We start from the raw sequence: 21,341 nt of genomic DNA on the forward strand, positions 1-21,341 counted from the left end.
GGACTGAGGAACGGCAGCTCCGGACTGAGGAACGGCAGCTCCGGACTGAGGAACGGCAGCTCCGGACTGAGGAACGGCAGCTCCGGACTGAGGAACGGCAGCTCCGGACTGAGGGACGGCAGCTCCGGACTGAGGGACGGCCCATGGCTGGCTGACAGATCTGGCTGCTCATGGCTGGCTGACGGATCTGGCTGCTCATGGCTGGCTGACGGATCTGGCTGCTCATGGCTGGCTGACGGATCTGGCTGCTCATGGCTGGCTGACGGATCTGGCTGCTCATGGCTGGCTGACGGATCTGGCTGCTCATGGCTGGCTGACGGATCTGGCTGCTCATGGCTGGCTGACGGATCTGGCTGCTCATGGCTGGCTGACGGATCTGGCTGCTCATGGCTGGCTGGCGGATCTGGCTGCTCATGGCTGGCTGGCGGATCTGGCTGCTCATGGCTGGCTGGCGGATCTGGCAGATCCTGTCTGGTTGGCGGCTCTGGCAGATCCTGTCTGGTTGGCGGCTCTGGCAGATCCTGTCTGGTTGGCGGCTCTGGCAGATCCTGTCTGGTTGGCGGCTCTGGCAGATCCTGTCTGGTTGGCGGCTCTGGCAGATCCTGTCTGGTTGGCGGCTCTGGCAGATCCTGTCTGGTTGGCGGCTCTGGCAGATCCTGTCTGGTTGGCGGCTCTGGCAGATCCTGTCTGGTTGGCGGCTCTGGCAGATCCTGTCTGGTTGGCGGCTCTGGCAGATCCTGTCTGGTTGGCGGCTCTGGCAGATCCTGTCTGGTTGGCGGCTCTGGCAGATCCTGTCTGGTTGGCGGCTCTGGCAGATCCTGTCTGGTTGGCGGCTCTGGCAGATCCTGTCTGGTTGGCGGCTCTGGCAGATCCTGTCTGGTTGGCGGCTCTGGCAGATCCTGTCTGGTTGGCGGCTCTGGCAGATCCTGTCTGGTTGGCGGCTCTGGCAGATCCTGTCTGACGAACGGCTCTAGCGGCTCCTGACTGACGGGCGGCTCTGACGGCTCGGGACAGACGGGCGGCTCTAATGGCTCGGGGCAGACGGATGGCTCAGATGGCGCTGGGTAGACGGATGGCTCAGATGGCGCTGGGTAGACGGATGGCTCAGATGGCGCTGGGTAGACGGATGGCTCAGGCATCGCTGTGCAGACGGCAGACTCTGGCCGGCTGAGGCGCACTGTAGGCCTGGTGCGTGGTGCCGGAACTGGTGATACCGGGCTGGGGACACGCATCTCAGGGCTAGTGCGGGGAGAAGGAACAGGGCATACTGGACCCTGGGAGCGCACATTAGGCCTAGTGCGTGGTGCCGGAACTGGTGGTACCGGGCTGGGGACACGCATCTCAGGGCTAGTGCGGGGAGCAGCAACAGGACGCACAGGACTCTGGGTACACACAGGAGGCTTGGTGCGTGATTTAGGCACTGGTGGTAAAGGGCTGGAGACACGCACCATAGGGCTAGTGCGTGGAGGAGGCACTGGTTGTACTGGGCTGGGGACTGTCACAGGAGAGTTAGTACATGGGGCTAATATAGGAGCTGCAGGACTAGGGAGGCGTACAGGAGGCCTGGTTCGTGGGACTGTCATTCCCAGACGGTTAGCACGCACATCAGGACGAGCATGGAGAGCTGACTCAGGTAACCTCACATCCCGCACACGCTCTGTCGGGTGGATGTTGTGCCTCACGCACCAACACAGCAGCTCCCTCATTTCACTCTCTTCCAACCTCCCCAATAAATCCTTAACAGTCTCTGCATCATTGCCATTGCTCACCTCCAATATCAGCCCGACTGGCTCAGGTTCACTCTTAGAGTCCTCACGGGTAGCACGGGAAGTTGACGCAGTTCTCCCATCTGGACTCGCCACACTCCCCATGAGCCCCTCCCCAAGAAATTTTTGGGTATTACTCACGGGTCTCCAGCCTTGCTTCCGTGCTGCCTCCTCATATCGCCTCCTCTCGGCTTTCGCTGCCTCCAGCTCTTCACGAGGGAGGCGATATTCTCCCGGTTGTGCCCACGGCCCCTTACCATCCAGTATCTCCTCCCATGTCCAAGAATCCTGTGTAGGTGGGTCCTGTTGCCGCTTTACATGCCGCTTGGTCCTGTATTGGTGGGTAATTCTGTCACGATCGTGTGGAGAATTGACGGACCAAAACGCAGCATTTGGAAAATACGCCATCTCTTTTATTGATGACGAAGGCAAAACGAAACAAAAACACTTACACACTAAACAAAACAATAAACGATCGTGAAGCTAATCAAACGTAGTGCACACACAGGCTACAAACGTATAACATAGACAATTACCCACAATCAAATGAAAGCCTATGGCTACCCTAAATATGGCTCCCAATCAGAGACAACAGAAATCAGCTGTCTCTAATTGGGAACTCATTCAGGCAACCATAGACTCTCCTAGACAACTAAACCAACATAGACACAGCTAGACACATGCACTCAACACAAACCCATACACTACACCCAACACCTCCTTTACCATATAATCACCCAAAACCGACAAAACACAAACAATCCCCATGTCACACCCTGACCTAACTAAAATAATAAAGAAAACAAATAATACTAAGGCCAGGGCGTGACAGCATGCACTATTTTGTATAGCTTCACGGTTCGTTTGTTGATTTTGTTGTTTTTTTGTTCAATGTTCATTCATTAAAAGAGAATGTACGCATACCACGCTGCGCCTTGGTCCATTCCATATGACGATCGTGACAGAAACAGTGTCCAAGGAAAGATTTTTGGCATGTGAGTGCATTGATGTGAGAAATGGTGTGTTTGCAGTTGAAAATAAATGTTCTGGTCCAGCAAAAACCATACATGTTGTGAAAAATACTTGGGCTAATTCAGTTCCAAATGTGTTCAAGACTGTTATGCATGCTGGAGTATTAAAAGCTGCTGAAATGTACTTTTTCTTTACTTTCACGTACACTGTGTTCACAGAAACAGTGAGGGTCTTCTACATCCTGAAATATATTCCTGGGGGTATTATTATTATTTACAATTGTTATAACTATCAAACTTAACAACCTACTCTTTATTTTCTTACAGTATGCTCTGTACATTGCAAACAAAGCAAAGTGTGATTTCACTGAGGTATGTATAAATTATGAAATTCTCATCACTAGTGGATGTTTTTTGGGATCCGCATCCGATTGTGTGATTTTCTTTTTCAAAGGAAAACATGCAGCAAATTAGGCGACGGTGGTGCCTAGTTCTCCTGCAGAACATTCCCGTGCCGTAAGTCTTGAACATTATCAAAACTTTTCGTTTGCATCCTTAAAATCACTTGTTTCACTGTAGCCAGACTGACCTGAATATATGTTCATATTGAATGTATGTCATTCACTCACTAAGGTCTGAAGAAGAGGTTAAAAGATGGAAAAAGGCAGGGAAAACAAAACGCACTACACTACAGGTAGAAGGTGTCATATGATGATTGGTAGAGTTATACACTAATGTTTAAAGACTTAACCCCCCCCCCCCCCCTGCCTCTCCAATATACACTGCTCAAAAAAATAAAGGGAACACTTAAACAACACAATGTAACTCCAAGTCAATCACACTTCTGTGAAATCAAACTGTCCACTTAGGAAGCAACACTGATTGACAATAAATTTCATATGCTGTTGTGCAAATGGTATAGACAAAAGGTGCAAATTATAGGCAATTAGCAAGACACCCCCAATAAAGGAGTGGTTCTGCAGGTGGTGACCACAGACCACTTCTCAGTTCCTATGCTGGCCAGTACATCAGGAGACGTGGAGGAGGCCGTAGGAGGGCAACAACCCAGCAGCAGGACTGCTACCTCCGCCTTTGTGCCAGGAGGTGCACTGCCAGAGCCCTGCAAAATGACTTCCAGCAGGCCACAAATGTGCATGTGTCTGCTCAAACGGTCAGAAACAGACTCCATGAGGGTGGTATGAGGGCCCGACGTCCACAGGTGGGGGTTGTGCTTACAGCCCAACACCGTGCAGGACGTTTGGCATTTGCCAGAGAACACCAAGATTGGCAAATTCGCCACTGGCGCCCTGTGATCTTCACAGATGAAAGCAGGTTCACACTGAGCACATGTGACAGACGTGGCAGAGTCTGGAGACGCCGTGGAGAACGCTCTGCTGCCTGCAACATCCTCCAGCATGACCGGTTTGGCGGTGGGTCAGTCATGGTGTGGGGTGGCATTTCTTTGGGGGGCCGCACAGCCCTCCATGTGCTCACCAGAGGTAGCCTGACTGCCATTAGGTACCGAGATGAGATCCTCAGACCCCTTGTGAGACCATATGCTGGTGCGGTTGGCCCTGGGTTCCTCCTAATGCAAGACAATGCTAGACCTCATGTGGCTGGAGTGTGTCAGCAGTTCCTGCAAGAGGAAGGCATTGATGCTATGGACTGGCCCGCCCGTTCCCCAGACCTGAATCCAATTGAGCACATCTGGGACATCATGTCTCGCTCCATCCACCAACGCCACGTTGCACCAGACTGTCCAGGAGTTGACGGATGCTTTAGTCCAGGTCTGGGAGGAGATCCCTCAGGAGACCATCCGCCACCTCATCAGGAGCATGCCCAGGCGTTGTAGGGAGGTCATACAGGCACGTGGAGGCCACACACACTACTGAGCCTCATTTTGACTTGTTTTAAGGACATTACATCAAAGTTGGATCAGCCTGTAGTGTGGTTTTCCACTTTAATTTTGAGTGTGACTCCAAATCCAGACCTCCATGGGTTGATAAATTTGATTTCCATTGATAATTTTGATGTGATTTTGTTGTCAGCACATTCAACTATGTAAAGAAAAAAGTATTTAATAAGAATATTTCATTCATTCAGATCTAGGATGTGTTATTTTAGTGTACATCATCCTAAAATGCACTGCTCAAAAAATTGAGCAGTGCATTTTAGGATGATGTAGAAGACACATCAGCATCCAGTTCTGCAGAATCAGGTACTGTATAGGCTATTAGCTAAAGTAAGGTGCATTCGTGTACACACATCCCTAGAGGTTCCCTTACATTACTTAATGTCCACAATCTGTTTTCTTTCTAGACGATACTGAATTCAAAATGCGTGGCGAACTGGGAGCTGTGAACTGGGTATGTAGTCTACTGTGTGTAATGCTGAAGGCTTGATGCATGACAAGATATAATATTTGTGATGACTTGAGTAGTCATAGATATCACTGAAAACTCCTTTAGTAATAGTGGCTTTTGTTTGCATCGTTGTATTGTGAAAGTGGGGTGTAATTTGACTTGATCACCCAATGAGGCACTACTCTTAATATTTATTATTTTTCTTCAAGGAAGCAGATGTTCTTCTAAGGGACACCCTAGAGGCAGCAAGGTGGTTGAACTCCAAACATTTAAATGCACTGTTTCCCTCCCTAGAAAATGACTGTCTTTGCCTCTTTTGAGGAGCGGGAGTGAAGCCATTTTTGAGCAGTGGTCAAACCTTGTTTTTGTCTGCTGTGTTAATGGTTTCAATTATTGTGTTATGTTTAGTAAAGATGACGTAGAAGTCACCAGAGTCTCTGATCTCTTTACTGGAGCTGGTATAACTTGATGTACAAAGAAAGCACTTTCAGCTTGTCTATATGGTATAGTCTGTCTCCATTCTCATGAGGAAAGTAAATAGCATTATAAATCAGAATAGGTAGTAACTGTGTGTGTGTATATATATATATATACGCTCAATGAAATAATATAATTAAAGTTATAACATTTATCAACACAATTTAAACAGTACATGACATAGCAAGTCTGTTCACTGCAACAATATCAGTAGCTTGTCTCAAATATAGCATGAGGCAAAAAGTGTTACAACACATCTGCTGGTACTTTATATAATTATTTTTTAAGATCTTCAAAAATTAAATAAGTTTGTATTCAACGTGTGCCTTGCGCAAACTTGTGTGTTTGTCAAACCTTGGACCAAAAAAAGGTGGGTGGGGTCAAACTTGGTCAAACATGGGCGTTTGACCCCGCCCACATTGAGCCCGGCCTGAATTACACACTGCAGTCAGTGGTACTTGCAGCGCTCTGAACTGATCTGAAAACCGCATTCACTCTGCAGGGCTACCCCCACCACTATCTTGCAAAGTTAGATTTGGTTTGTTGCATGGAAAAGAGTCTGATATGTTGATTCGATAACAGAAAAACGTTGATCTATATAGTGCTAATGGGGTGAACTCATTGAAGATCAAGCCTTCATCTCTGCGCTGCATGGAATTTCTTCTGCGCGGCAGTCCTGGAGGAGGCGCACAGGTGCAGTTTACAGGGAACATTGCTGATGCGTTTTTCAGCGTCATTATCGGAGCTTAAGTCTTAAAGATGAATCTGTGACCAGGGATTGTGTGTTAATTGTTATCTTGTGGGTTTCATAACCACTTCTGTATAACAATTCAATAGAGGGCTTGCCGTTAAGGCACAAATCACCTACCAACCACATCAGGGTTAGATGACCAGACTCGGTCTGGTGGAAGTCCTCCATTTGTCCACATGGTTGGCTGTGTGTTGCTACCACCAGAAACTTTGAAGATTACCCATCATTTCGTTTTTCTAAGGACCCAGAAAACGAGGGCAGTGGGAGAACCTATTCAACTAAGTAAATATGTTTTGAAAAAATATTATATAGATATTTAGCTAGCAATCTCGATGTATCGTTGTACCTCAAATGCATGTGTAGCTAGGTAGTTAGTTAACGGCCATGGAAGAAGGTGGATTAGCTAGCAGTTCCAGCTGTAGAAGGGAGAGAGCTATGAAACTGTCTGCAGATTAATATGCCCCAATGAATGTCGCAAGAGAATAAGGGTACGTCCTTGTATACTATGGGTTCTACACAGTGTATACAAAACATTAAGGACACTCTTTCCATGACATAGACTGACCTGGTGAATCCAAGTGAAAGCTATGATCCCTTATTGATGTCACTTGTTAAATCCACTTCAATCAGTGTAGATAAAGGGGAGGAAACAGGTTAAAGAAGGATTTGGTAGTAGGTGCCAGGCGCACAGGTTTGTGTCAAGCACTGCAATGCTGCTGGGTTTTTCACGCTCAACAGTTTTCCGTGTTAATCAAGTATGGTCCACCACCCTAGGAACATCCAGCCAATTTGACACAGCTTTTGGAAGCATTGGAGGGGGGTGCAACTCAATTTTAGGAAGGTGTACCTAATGTTTGGTATACTCAGTGTATGTGTACTTATGTTAGCAAATTGTGTACACAGAAATACACAGTAACACACAATGTGTAAACCTATTACGACTGGAGCAGACCAGCCCTGCTGGCTTCGTGTGCAGGTTTTGGTTCCAGCCCAGCACTAACACACCTTATTCAATTTATCAAACCTAATTAGATGATCATTTAAGTGTGCTATTGCTGGGCTGGAATTTAAGTCTGCTCACCCAGTAGATCAGTGGAGCAAGGTTGGCCACTGTTGGTATGGACTTTTTTTGATTCACCTGAAAGGATGTTTTTGTAATAATAGCCAACTTGTTACTAAGATTTCTAACCTTTACATACGCGTTAGCTTACTTGTACACTTTGAAATTACATGAAATGGTGTTGATTCTTTGAAGTGAAGGGTTGAAACTTGTTTTAATTTGTTAATTTAACTATTATTCAAGGTGAACTAGTGTCAATGTTGATTAATCACAGATCACAATTGTGCAATAAAGAGGGGAAGGGAATCTGTCTCTAATTAGTCTCAGTTTCTGTGTTGTATTCTCAAATGAACAAACACTACCTCGTTTTCAGTTGCAAACTTTCCAATTAGTTTTATTTGATTGTCACTTGTTTTTTCAGGATATCAGTCATGTGAAGCCATTTTGCAGCTGATAATGGCATGCAACGCCATTGCAGCCATAGGCCTACAGCAGCGGTTCCCACTTCAGATCTTGAGTATCCCCAACAGCACACCTTTTGCTTCTAGCCCCGGACAAACATTCAACTCATTGAGGGCCTGATGATTAGATGAATCAGGTGTGCTTGTTTGGGCTACAATACAAATGTGTACTGTTGGCGCTATTTGAGGACCAGAGTTGGGAACCACTGGCCTACAGTATGATGGCAGTTGCCTTATGGGCATTTGCAATGCACCTCTTGACATTATGCATCTGAAGCAGAGAATGGCTTAATTTACACATTGTTTACATGTTGTCGTGCTATATCAAGGTCAGATTAATTAAACACAACCAAACAATCAAGAACCCTGATGGTATAGGTGACCTGAAGAAGTGATATTCCAAAATCAGGTGTGCTTTTAATTTGTTTATGTACTGTAGGTTCACCAGATGACCTCGATCAAGACACCCATGTCGACTGGATTCCCACTGTAAAGATGAGCAATGCTGCAGCATCAGTTTCTCCTTTACTACTTTGTCCTTTTCCAGATATGAAAGGAGACATCCCTCAGTTATACAATATGGTTGCTGTATGCTGCTATGCACGGGGAAAATGTGTCCTTTGATAAACATTTAATGCAATTCTACACTTTATGACTGTAGACATTAGCAGAACATTATCTCCTGCTTCTAGGTAGTGAAATATCTGGAAGCAGGAGATAATGGGATCCTTAGCTTAAAACATACACAAAACTACTACCAAGTTCAGTGCCAAGGTTAAGAAAAAGGGTTAGTTAGCTAAAATCCCCCCCCCCCCCCCAAACAAAGAAAACTTGACGTTAATTTGACAAAAGCTGGATCCCTTCTAGCCATGCCCTTTTTCATAGGCCTAGATTATATGGTTGCATTCAACCAGGAGTACTTCTCCTGTCTTATCTGGTGTCCTGTGTGAATTTAAGTATGCTCTCTCTAATTCTCTCTTTCTTTCTCTCTCTCGGAGGACCTGAGCCCTAGGAACATGCTTCAGGACTACCTGGCCTGATGACTCCTTGCTGTCCCCAGTCCACCTGGCCGTGCTGCTGCTCCAGTTTCAACTGTTCTGCCTGCGGTTATGGAACCCCTACCTGTTCACCGGATGTGCTACCTGTCCCAGACCTGCTGTTTTCAACTCTCTAGAGACAGCAGGAGCGGTAGAGATACTCTGAATGATCGGCTATGAAAAGCCAACTGACATTTACTCCCGAGGTGCTGACCTGTTGTACCCTCGACAACCACTGTGATTATTATTATTTGACCCTGCTGGTCATCTATGAACATTTGAAAATCTTGGCCATGTTCTGTTATAATCTGGCCACCCCTCATAGCCTGGTTCCTCTCTAGTTTTCTTCCTAGGTTCTGGCCTTTCTAGGGAGTTTTTCCTAGCCTCCGTGCTTCTACACCTGCATTGTTTGCTGTTTGGGGTTTTAGGCTGGGTTTCTGTAAAGCACTTTGAGACATCAGCTGATGTAAGAAGAGCTTTATAAATACATTTGATTGATTGAAATAAATTTGATTGAAATGCAAAGTACAGAGAGATCCTTGATGAAAACCTGCTCCAGAGCACTCAGGACCTTAGACGGGGGCTAAGGTTCGCCTTCCAACAGGATAACGACCCTAAGCACACAACCAAGACAACGCAGGACAGGAGTGGCTTCGGGACAAGTCTCTTGACAGTCCTTGAGTGGTCCAGCCAGATCCCGATCGAACATCTCTGGAGAGACTTAAATAGCTGTGCAGCGACGCTCCCCATTCAACCTGACAGAGCTTGAGAGGATCTGCAGAAAAGAATGGGAGAAGCACAGATGTACCAAGCTTGTAGCATCATTCCCAAGAAGACTCGATGCTGTAATCGCTGCCAAAGGTGCTTTAACAAAATACTGAGGAAAAGGTCTAAATACTTATTTAAACTTGATATTTCAGTTTTACGTTTAATAAATTATCAAAAATGTCTAAACCTGTTTTGTCATTATTGGGTATTGTGTGTAGATTGAGGAGATGAAAAAAAATGATTTAATACTTTTTAGAATAAGGCTGTAACATCACAATGTTTCTGAAGGCACTGTATAATGCATTTTTTTGTTTGTTGATAAAACCATCAATAGAGTTGAAATTGCAATGGGACTTGCATTTTTATTCGGTACATGGGAATTTAACTGCAAAAGTAATTTTTATGTGCACTACATCATCACTCACAGACTTTTATCCACACCAAGTCAATTTGATGGAAAAGCATCTGGTGCGTATATATTGTGTTTATGCAGCAGGTGCCTCAGATTTCAGTAGTGTTTCCTTGGTTTTCATGAATGCTTTCTCGCATTGGTCTGTCCATTTCCATGTTTGGTCCTGACAAAGCAACTGATGCAGCAGCTTCGGGACAAAGCGTCCTTAGTAATTCTGTAATCCCATGAAAAAACGTAGTTGGCTCACGTTCTGAGGAGATGGGGTGTCCTAGATAGATTTGACCTTGGACGGAGCCTTGTGACGGCCCATATCGTCGATGACGTGTCCACGGTTTTCAACCGATGATGGGAAGAATGCATATTTGTCCTTACAAACTCGCAGTCCGTAGTACTTCAATCTCTGTAAGGTTGCATCCATGTTCCGGAGACGGTCCTCTTTACCAGTAACGAGAATGTCATCCTGGTAGCATTGTACTCCTGGCAATCCACTTAAGATCTGGTCTATCGCCCTCTGGAACAGAGCTGAGGCGCTTGTAATTCCTGAAGTACCTGAAGGGCCCCTTATGTGTCACGACAATCAGCAGCTCCTTTGATATATCATCCACCCCCAGCTAAGCCCGAAAAAAGATTGTCGATATGTGGTACCAGATACTGCTTAGCGGACAACACAGGGTTAACTGTGACTTTAAAGTCTCCACATATTGTGATTCAACCATCCTTAAGGACTAGTACGATAGGTGTTAAGCAAACCAGAAATCATAATGTTTTTTAAAGTTTTTTTTTATTGACTGATAGCCAGAGGCACACTCTCCAACACTCACATAATTTATAAACAAAGCATTTGTGTTAAGTGAGTCCACCAGATCAGAGGCCGTAGGGATGACCATGGATGTTCTCTTGATAAGTGTGTGAATTAGATAATCTTCCTGTCAATAAGTAAGGAGTACTTTTGGGTGTGTAGGGAGTAAAAAGTGCATTATTTTCTTTCGGTAATGTAATTAAAAAGTAATAGTAAAGTAAAATACAGATACCCCCAAAAACGACTTAAGTACTTTTGCTCTTTTGTGTTGCTTCACTCCGTAGCCCACTAGTCTGTCTCCAATGGAGTCATTTAGAACATTGTTAAACTCACAGTGCACTGGTAGTTTATTTAATGCAGCAGCAAACGTTGTCACTGATTCTACCTCTTTCTGATTTCTCCCGTGGAACCTAAACCTTTTAGCAATAACTAGTGGTTTTGGTGACCTGCTCTGTCTATCTTTAGCAGGCTGCGTAGTAAATTAAATGTATTTGGCCATATTATACAAAAAAAAATGGAGGCACAATTTTATCCTCGTCAATGTAATTTGCAATAACAAAATATTCAAACCGTTTTGTGTATGAGCTCCGCTGCTCAACACTTTCATCAAACTGTCCATTGTTTCCAGCAATTTTTCAATAGGCTCCTGATTGTCACTAACTTCAATATTGTCCTCAACCCAGGCAATATTTTCTTCAGTCATGTGATCTTCTTTCACTTCACTCACTGACGTTTCATCCTCAAGTTCGCTCATTTAGCAGTTTTGAATTCCAAAGTTCGTCTTCACAGTTGAATAAATGTCGTTTCCTTTACTCACTCCTCCCTTTTCAATCACGTTGTTTTCCCACTCCGACATCCGTCTCGACTCCTTTTCTGCCATCCATGATAATTTTAACTTTCTCTCTTAGCTAGCTCGACTATGCACTTGCCTTTTCTAGCAATACACTGTGCTAACAGTAGCCCAGACAATGGGTCCCCAATTACATTCAGCCGAGGGACGATTTTCTTTCTTTGACGGATGGTCAGGACTACGGAAAAAAGTTCTAAATAATTAGGAAATTGACCACAAAAATCCCAAACAGATATTTAGTATTTGACAAAAACATAAATATTTCAAACCTTGATTATATTGGGAGACGATCACATATGGCTCTCTATTTATGTGAGGGAATACTTGGGAACAGATATCCCAAATTAAAATCACTTTGAGAGGATTTCCTGTAGATTTTACAGTATTTTATGTCCAACAACTAAAATGTATCGCACACGGGATGAATTTTCAGGAACCCTGGCTTAGACTGTACTACGGAAAATAACAGATTTAAACATGTAAAAACTGACTTATTCCAGACAGCATAGATACTGTAGGTTCAGACTTACTCGTCGACACACTTTTGTTATGTCTCGTGGGTTTCATAACCACGTCTGTATAACAATTAAATACTAATGAGATGGGAATCAGTTCAACCATTTATATGAACATGCTCAACACATGTGTTGTAGATGGGCACGTTCATATAAATGGTTGAACTGTTCCCCCGTCTCATCAGTATTTAGGCGGCACAACCCCATTACACAACATTATTTCCTGGCTCTTACAGGTGTTTCTGTGCTGTTCACTGACAGTGAGCTAAGGAGTATGTCCCACATGGCACCCTATTCCCTATATAGTGCACTATTTTTGACTGGGACCCATAGTGACCTATGTAGGGAAGAGAGTACTACTTGGGACACAGCAAGAGTTGCCAGACTAGTTTGCATAACAATATGCCATATTGACTAGCCTGGTCCCAGATCTGTTTGTGCAGTCTTGTTACAGTATGCGTGGCAATGACCATGCGAGTTGACAAGGCATCACATAAAACTCTGGGACCAGGCTACATATTGACACCTTCCACCTGTCTGCTATTTGAAACCATGACATAGAGGAAAGTGTATTTGGTCTCAGTGCCAAAACAGTACCAGTGCGTGAGCACGGAGCATTGTGTCAAATCAAATGCACGCTCCAATCCAGTTCAGACAGACAGACACCTTCATGGGGCTTGTTGTTTTTGATCCAAAATCGTTAATGTAAAAAAGACATGTTACAGATGTGTTTTGTTTCAGCTAGGAACAGTGGTGGTGGTGATCTTCATAGCAGAGTGTTTGGACATAAAATACTGTCAAATCACCAGGAAATAAGCTCAAAGTGATTTTAATTGAGGAAATCTGTTCCCAAGTATTCCCGCGCATAATAGAGAGGCGTATGTGATCATATCCCAATGTAATCAGTATTTGAAATGATTCTGATTTTGTCAAATACAAAATATGTTTGGGATTCTTGTGATCAATTTGCAGTCTACCATTGATTTATAACTGTGTTACGGCCCCCCGACCATCTGCTCAAGTAAAAATCGTCCCACAGCTGAATGTAATTGGGGACACCTGCTCTATGTACTGGTATTTGACAGAACGATTACCTGTGCTGAAAGACATTGCTGTTGGTATGTTATTATATTACATTGCATTTCGGTTTTTACAGTGTGATCTCAGCAGTGATTCCTCATCGTGTGCCTTAAAAGCTATTTTGCTAGAGAAACTGGTATCAAATGATGGTTTCATGTTTATGGTCTTAGAGCAGGTGTTTTTAGATACCAGACAGTTCTGTCAGTTTGTCCAAAGTTAAAAAAAGGAAAAAAGAATCCAAGTATTTTTCAGAAGTAGTTTCATAGCACGGGTGTGTGTGTTTATGCATATGTACTGTGAGTGAGTGCGTAACTGTATGCAACGTGCGTAAGTATGTTCGTAGGTGTGTCTGCTAACGCGTGACCTGTGTACACCTTTTCCATCTGCATAATCTGGGAACGGGATCCATATAAAATGGATATGTCACACTGCGGGCTGAGAACAAAGAATGTTGGGATGCATTGTATGAAATGTCAGAAGTAGGAGTGTCACGTTCCTGACCTATTTCTGTTAGTTTGTTATGTGTGTTAGTTGGTCAGGACGTGAGATTGGGTGGGCATTCTATGTTTTCTGTTTCTATGTTGGTTTTTGGGTTGCCTGGTATGGCTCTTAATTAGAGGCAGGTGTTTGGCGTTCCTCTAATTAAGAGTCATATTTAGGTAGGCGTTTTCACAGTGTTCGTTGTGGGTGATTGTCTTCCGTGTCTGTGTAATTCTGTTACACCACGCGGGACTGTTTTCGGTTTGTTTTGTTCCTCGTTCATTTGTGTAGCCTATGTTTCCTATTCGTGCGTTCTTCTTGTGTTATGTAAGTTCGTCGTCTAGGTCTGTCTACACCGTTTGTTGTTTTTGTTAGTTTAGTCAAGTTCGTGTTTTCTTTAATAAATTATGTGTTCAAACTCCACTGCGCCTTGGTTCGATCACTACTCCTCCTTTTCGGTAGAAGAGGAGGAGGACCGCTGTTACAAAGAGAGGTGTTGCAGGGGTCTATTTTAGTGAGCCATTCACATGATGTTTTCAAGACATAAATCTTTCCTTGAAAAATCATGAAATGCTTTATCCTCTCCCTCTTCGGACACTCCTCTTACTCGCTCTGATTGTCATCCCCTTGAAGGTAAGTTTGATCCATGAATAATATAAGGAAGTTATGCAAACATCGCTATACTGGGGAATTATCAATTGGAATGAATCAGAAGTTACATTGAGCTGGGTGAATGGAATATGGAATGACAGTCATCCAATATGCTGTAATAAAAATAAGGCCATGCTCATGAAAAAAAAGAATGGTCCTCCCACATCTTAAACGGCACCAACCGCCACTGCTCTCTACCTCTGTTAGCCTTCGGCAGGTGGACTGACAGCCTGTGTTTTGATGCAGGGATTAGTGAAGATTGCATATCAGTGCCATTTAATGAGGGAGGATTATTCTTTTTTTTTATGAGCATAGACTTATTTCTATTACAGCATATTGGATGACTGTCATTTATATTCCATTCACCCAGCTCAATGTAACATCTATAGGTTTAGGCTACTACATGATACAAAAATGTCCCCTGTACCCATCATGAGGTTGCTACAGCCTAGCCTATGAATGAAAGTTTACAACGTAGGTGCAATAATCAAGACAATTGAGTAATCAAGGTGACAGACAGTGACACATTCAATATTTCCTTGCACACTCTTGCCTGCATTTAGTTGATCTTGGGTGCAATAATTAGTCCAACAGTTACAAATGTGAGTTTCTATTGGACAAATTCAGGTATGTTTATCTCTGTTTCTTTGTGTTTGCTTCCATTTAAGAAATGTTTTTCAACAGAATATTTGGAATGAATACATCCCTGATCACACGCAAACACAATTCACTTTCATAGCAGCCACATAGAAACAGCATGATCACTTTTCTCGTTGTATATAATTCCTTCTCGCAACTATCTACCCGCTCTCCTCCTCTCACCTTTTCCCTTCGCTTGTGGACTTCAGTGCACAATACATCAGCTGTCTGCGACTAGGCGAAAAAAACGTTCCAAGCTAAACTTTTCCTATCATGACCGTTAATCGCTAACGCACAGGCTACATCGTTGTCACGTCATACGCCTGTTGTATTCGGCACATGTGACAAATACAATTTGATTTGATAGTCAACATAGCTACTACAACTAATGCGTTAGTAAACCCCCTACAATCATGCAGTACAGTGTACAATCAGAAAGCAGTTCAACAGAACCCTGGTGGGCCCAGTGGCAGTAAATTCATAAAACCAAAAGCCTTACCTTGACTTGGAAGAGTTCCAGTTTTGGATAGCCATAGCCAGCTAACTAACATAGCATCCCTCTCTGTCTGAGTCAGGCGTTTGAGTAGGCTAAACTAGCTAGCTGCATTCGCTAGCTAAGTGAAAGTCTCTATCTCTCTCTTGCCTCTCCTTAATTTTGGAAGAAATTAATTTGTTCAAAACTGTTCAACTATTGTCTTTCTCTCTCTTTGAGTCAACTACTCACCCCATTTTATGCACTGCAATGCTATCTAGCGTATGCTTTCAGTACTAGATTAATAATCTTTTTTTTTTTGACTGGGTGGACAACATGTCAGTTCATGCTGGCCCAGTGTGGCTCAGTTGGTAGAGCATGGCGCTTGCAACGCCAGGGTTGTGGGTTCGATTCCCATGGGGGGCCAGTATGAATGTATGTACTTGTAATTCGCTCTGGATAAGAGCGTCTGCTAAATGACTTAAATGTAAATGTTTAATGTAATGCTGCAAGAGCTCTGATAGGTTGGAGGATGTCCTACAGAAGTTGTCATAATTACTGTGTGAGTCTATGGAAGGGGGTGAGAACCATTAGCCTCCTAGGTTTTGTATTCGAGTCAATGTACCCAGAAGAGGATAGAAGCTAGCTGTCCTCCGGCTACACCATGGTGCTACCCTACAGCGTCCTGCTGAGACTACTAGAGACCATCATTGCAAAACAGTACGTTTTAATCAATTATTTTGGATGTGAATATATTTTGTTTGGATTTATGTGAAAAATTATAACTTTTTAAATGTTTTATTTACTTTTTCTGAAATTCTCTCAGTATGGTCCTCCCCTTCCTCCTCTGAGGAGCCTCCACTGTGACATGGATACCACTGCGGCTGCTCTTATGTACATCTGTGTTACGCAATTGCTTTTGCTGTGTGTGCGTGTGTGTGTGTTTCTTAGTCAGAGCAACTGTCCGAATGTGATCAACAATGCTGTGACTTATTCTGACCCCTCTGGGCCACACAACCTGATCTCCTAACTCCAGAACATGGCACTTCAGAAAGGGCAAAATGTAATCTGAAGCTTTTTACACCCACCGCCTGCCAAACATCCAATGGCAGGTAACAACTTGAAAGAAAAGGAGAGCCGCACACTTTAGGAGCTCAGATGCAATAATTGAATAACCTAATAGCCAACGTTTCGACAGACAAGCTGTCTTCATCAGGGTTTCTTTTTTTTTTAAATTTAATATTACATTTTTTTATCCCATTTTCTCCCCAATTTTCGTGGTATCCAATCGCTAGTAATTACTACCTTGTCTCATTGCTACAACTCCCGTACGGGCTCGGGAGAGACGAAGGTCGAAAGCCATGCGTCCTCCGAAGCACAACCCAACCAGCCGTACTGCTTCTTAACACAGCGCGCCTCCAATCCGGAAGCCAGCCGCACCAATGTGTCGGAGGAAACACCGTGTACCTGGCCCCCTTGGCTGGCGCGCACTGCGCCCGGCCCGCCACAGGAGTCGCTGGAGCGCGATGAGACAAGGATATCCCTACCGGCCAAACCCTCCCTACCCCGGACGATGCTATGCCAATTGTGCGTCCCCACGGACCTCCCGGTCGCGGCCGGCTGCGACAGAGCGCGAACCCAGAGACTCTGGTGGCGCAGTTAGCACTGCGATGCAGTGCCCTAGACCACTGCGCCACCCGGGAGGCCTCATCAGGGTTTCTTTCGCCTCCAGGTAACAACTTGACCCATGACCACTTGACCCCTCTTTAGTGACCAAGAACCTGGGCTCAAACAGGTTGAAGAGTGAGGGATGGGGAGTGTAAACTAGCAGCCATATGAAGAGAATGGCATCTCTACTACAGGCCATTCTTCCTCTGGAATCCTCTTCTTTTACTAGTTTACTAGCTTACCCTGTCATTGACAGGTTTAGCTTGAGCTGGACATGTCACATTAAGACAACACCGCAGGCTGCATATTGTGCATTTATGTTTCATTAAACATTCATGCTAAGTTACACTTCTTCATAGGAAAAGTTATCCTATGAGGACAGCCGAAGAACTCTTTAAGGTTCTAGATAGCACCTTTTTTCTCAGAGTGTATGGCGCAGAACCTGTGAATCCCATGTGCCATTTTAGGATAAGGAAAAATAGCAGATGTATGTATTTCCATCCAAAGCAATGATATTTCGACAACCCCATTTGTCACTGCATCAGCCAAGCACTGGAAGGTTCACCTTGCGATATTACAAACACATGCTGCTTAGTGTTGCAGGAAGGCTAAAAAAATAGCGTCATAAAATCTATTTCCTATCAGAGGGAAAAGGTTTTGGCAGAACGCACACTTTAGAGAGAGGAAGAGAGAGAGATGGATAGATCATCCTGAGTGTTCTGCCAACCTTTTTCCTGCCCGGCCTTCTATTCATGGGCCTTTGACTCTTATCATCAAGGCCACAGCTGCTATCTGGCTTCTATCTGGGCCATAGGAAAGCATGGGAGCAATGTAGCCAGACAGGAGCTCTCACACAATCAAAGCCCTTGATAACAAAGGGAATTATTATCCCATGGTGTAAGTAGGGCTATTGCGGCAGTCAAATTCCACGTGACCGGTTAGTCACGGTAACTAGGCTTCTCCAAGCTCTGATGCTGCTGCTAGTAATTAGAAACCCACCAAACTTGCTAACTGCCTATACTCAACAGTCTATTGTCACTCTAATCCCTCTGACATCAATGCAAATGTAATTGAAAAATAAAACACTTCTTGAGAGCCCATGAGCTCATGTTGCACAACATTTCTATAGGCTATGCAATAATGTGAGAAAACAGAGTGATGGCCTCTACTAAAAAGAGGAGGATCCAATCAGCTTTCTATAGACTAGGGCTACTATATTTATTTCTCACTTTCCTAATACTAAGCACATTGGAGTATAGCATACCTGACTGACATGAAAATTAACCACAGGAAAAGCGTCCTCCATTCGCTATTTAAGTGCATAGATTTCATTTTTTCCTCTGCCCTTGTTTCGAGACAGGTGCATGATAATGGTCCATTCTAAATCAAAACAAATGTCACACATATTTAGTATATGTAAAGACAAGATTAAATCAATAATAGTTTGATGGGTGACAATATTAGATTTATATATTATCATAATTAAGCAATAGGGCCCGGGTGGGTGTGATATATGGCCAAATAAAAATTGGATTGGTCACATACACATATTTAGCAGATGTTATTGCGGGTGTAGCGAAATGCTTGTGTTCCTAGCTCCAACAGTGCGGTAATATCTAACAATTCACAACAATACACACAAATCTAAAAGTTAAATATTTCCTTGGTATATTGCCCTGGTATATTGGCCATATTCCACAAACCCCTGAGGTGCATTATTGCTGTTTACCAAAGTAATTAGAGCAGAAAAAAAAAGTTTTGTCATACCCATGACATATAGTCGGATATACTACTGTACCATAGCTGTCAGCATTCAGGCTTAAACCACCCCGAATGCTGATTGGCTGACAGCCGTGGTATATCAGACCAAATACCACAGGTATGACAAGAAAATTTACTTTTACTGCTCTAATTACGTTGGTAACCAGTTTATAATAGCAACAAGGCACCTAAGTGGTTTGTGGTATATTGCCAATACACGACTAAGAGCTGTATCCACTCCGCATTGCGTCGTGCATAAGAACAGCCTTTCGCCGTGGTATATTGGCCATATACCACACCCCCTTGGGCCATATTGCTTAATAATATCATCCATATTATGAGTTGGTCATAGAGGCAGAGAATCATCTATAAATATATATTATTTAGCAAATCTGCCAATATAGAATTTATAGAATTCTCTATACTTCCTGGTGAAGGCGGAACAAGCAAGAGCTCAATTTTATTGTTTTGTTCTTAGTTGCTAGCTAACTTTTAGTTTGGATTCTGTGACGCAGTTGGCATCAGTTCCTGAGATTGCTAGTCTCTGTCCAGTGATCCTGCCTACAAAGGATGGGTCTGAGGAGCTATTTGGCATTGCAGCTAATTACATATCAAGCTAGTGGGGTTTTCTTGAGGGCTTGAATGCAGCCCGCGACGCGGTTAGCATTTGTGGCTGGGACCGCAGATTGTCCCGGATTTGTGGCTGTCCAGATCCCTGCTGTTTGTTGTTGTCAATCTTCCCTGTGACCTGCCCTGTCTGGAACTGCGAGGAGTAACAGCGTAACCTACGTTGCTAGAAACCATGACAAAGACCAAAGCCGACGGGAGTACAGTTGAAGACAGTGGTGTCCTCTATCACAGGTGAAGGATCTTTTAAATTAACAAAAAGAGCAGTTGTTACAACAACAAGAAAATAGCTTCAAGTTTTTCGTCCAAATACTGGTGGATTCAACTAATAAAAGAATGGACAACCTGACCAGAGAGTTCCAGGACCTGAAGAACAGTTTGCAGTTCTCCCAGGTTTAACTCGATGAGTTGAAACAGGAGAACGGCAAGATGACAGTAATCTGTAAATCATTGAGAGAGCACATCAGCGCTGTGTGTGAATCCATGACAACAATGACGGATAAGTCAGACTATCTCGAGGGACAATGAAGGCGGAACCACATGGTTGTAGACGGAATTGCAGAATCTCCATATGAGACCTGGATGGAATCTGAGGACAAAGTGAGGGAAATGATCTCTGAGAAATTGAAGATGGACCACAGGAAGATTGAGGTGGAGCACGCCCACAGAACTAGAAAACCCACCGCAGGCCCAGGTGACAGGCCCAGGCCGATAGTGGTCAAGTTCCCGAGATTCACGGACAAGATAGCTGTTCTGGAAAGAGCCCAGATCTTGAGAGGAACGTATATCTTCCTCAATGAGGACTATCCTGAAGCTGTGTGCCAGAAGTGGAAAGATACTGATCCCAGCCATGAATGCTGTCTTTGCTTGCTCTTTTCAGTATTGTATCTATATCTGAAGCTACCCAGGATAGGGCTGAAAATAGCCCATATTAATATATGTAGCCTTAGAAAAAAGGTTCATGAAATCAATAACTTGCTAACATCAGATAACATTCATATATTAGCCATTTCTGAGACTCACTTAGATAATTCATTTGATGATACAGCAGTAGCAATACAAGGATATAAAATCTATAGAAGAGATCGAAATGCTTATGGGGAGGTGTTGTATATATTCAGGGCCATGTCCCTGTAATGCTTAGAGAAGATCTTATGCCAAGTGTTATTGAAGTGTTGTGGTTGCAGGTTCACTTGGCACATCCAAAGTATTTTATTTTAGGGTGTTGCTATAGGTTACCAAGTGTTAACAGTCAGTATTTAAATAAAATGCTTGATAGTGTATGTGATGTAAACAGAGAGGTTTACATTCTTGGGGACCTGAATATTGACTGGTTTTCAACAAGCTGTCCTCTCAAGAGAAAGCTTCTTACTGTAACCAGTGCCTGTAATCTGGTTCAGGTTATTAATCAACCTACAAACACTACAGGAACAATATCATCCACATGCATCGATCACATTTGTACTAATACTGTAGAACTTTGTTCTAAAACGGTGTCAATACCCATTGGATGCAGTGATCACAATATAGTGGATGTATCCAGGAAAGTCAAAATTCAAACAGCTGGGCGTAAAATAGTACATAAGAGATCATACAAAAGATTTTGCTGTGACTCTTATGTAGATGATGTTAAAAAATATTTGGTCTGATGTGATTAATAAGGAGCATCCAGATGCTGCACTGATGAATTTATGAAATTGCTTATTCCAAGTATTGATATGGGTTAAAAGAGA

This window comes from Salvelinus fontinalis, chromosome 12, assembly GCF_029448725.1.
Source record: "Salvelinus fontinalis isolate EN_2023a chromosome 12, ASM2944872v1, whole genome shotgun sequence".
Taxonomy (NCBI): Eukaryota; Metazoa; Chordata; class Actinopteri; order Salmoniformes; family Salmonidae; genus Salvelinus; species Salvelinus fontinalis.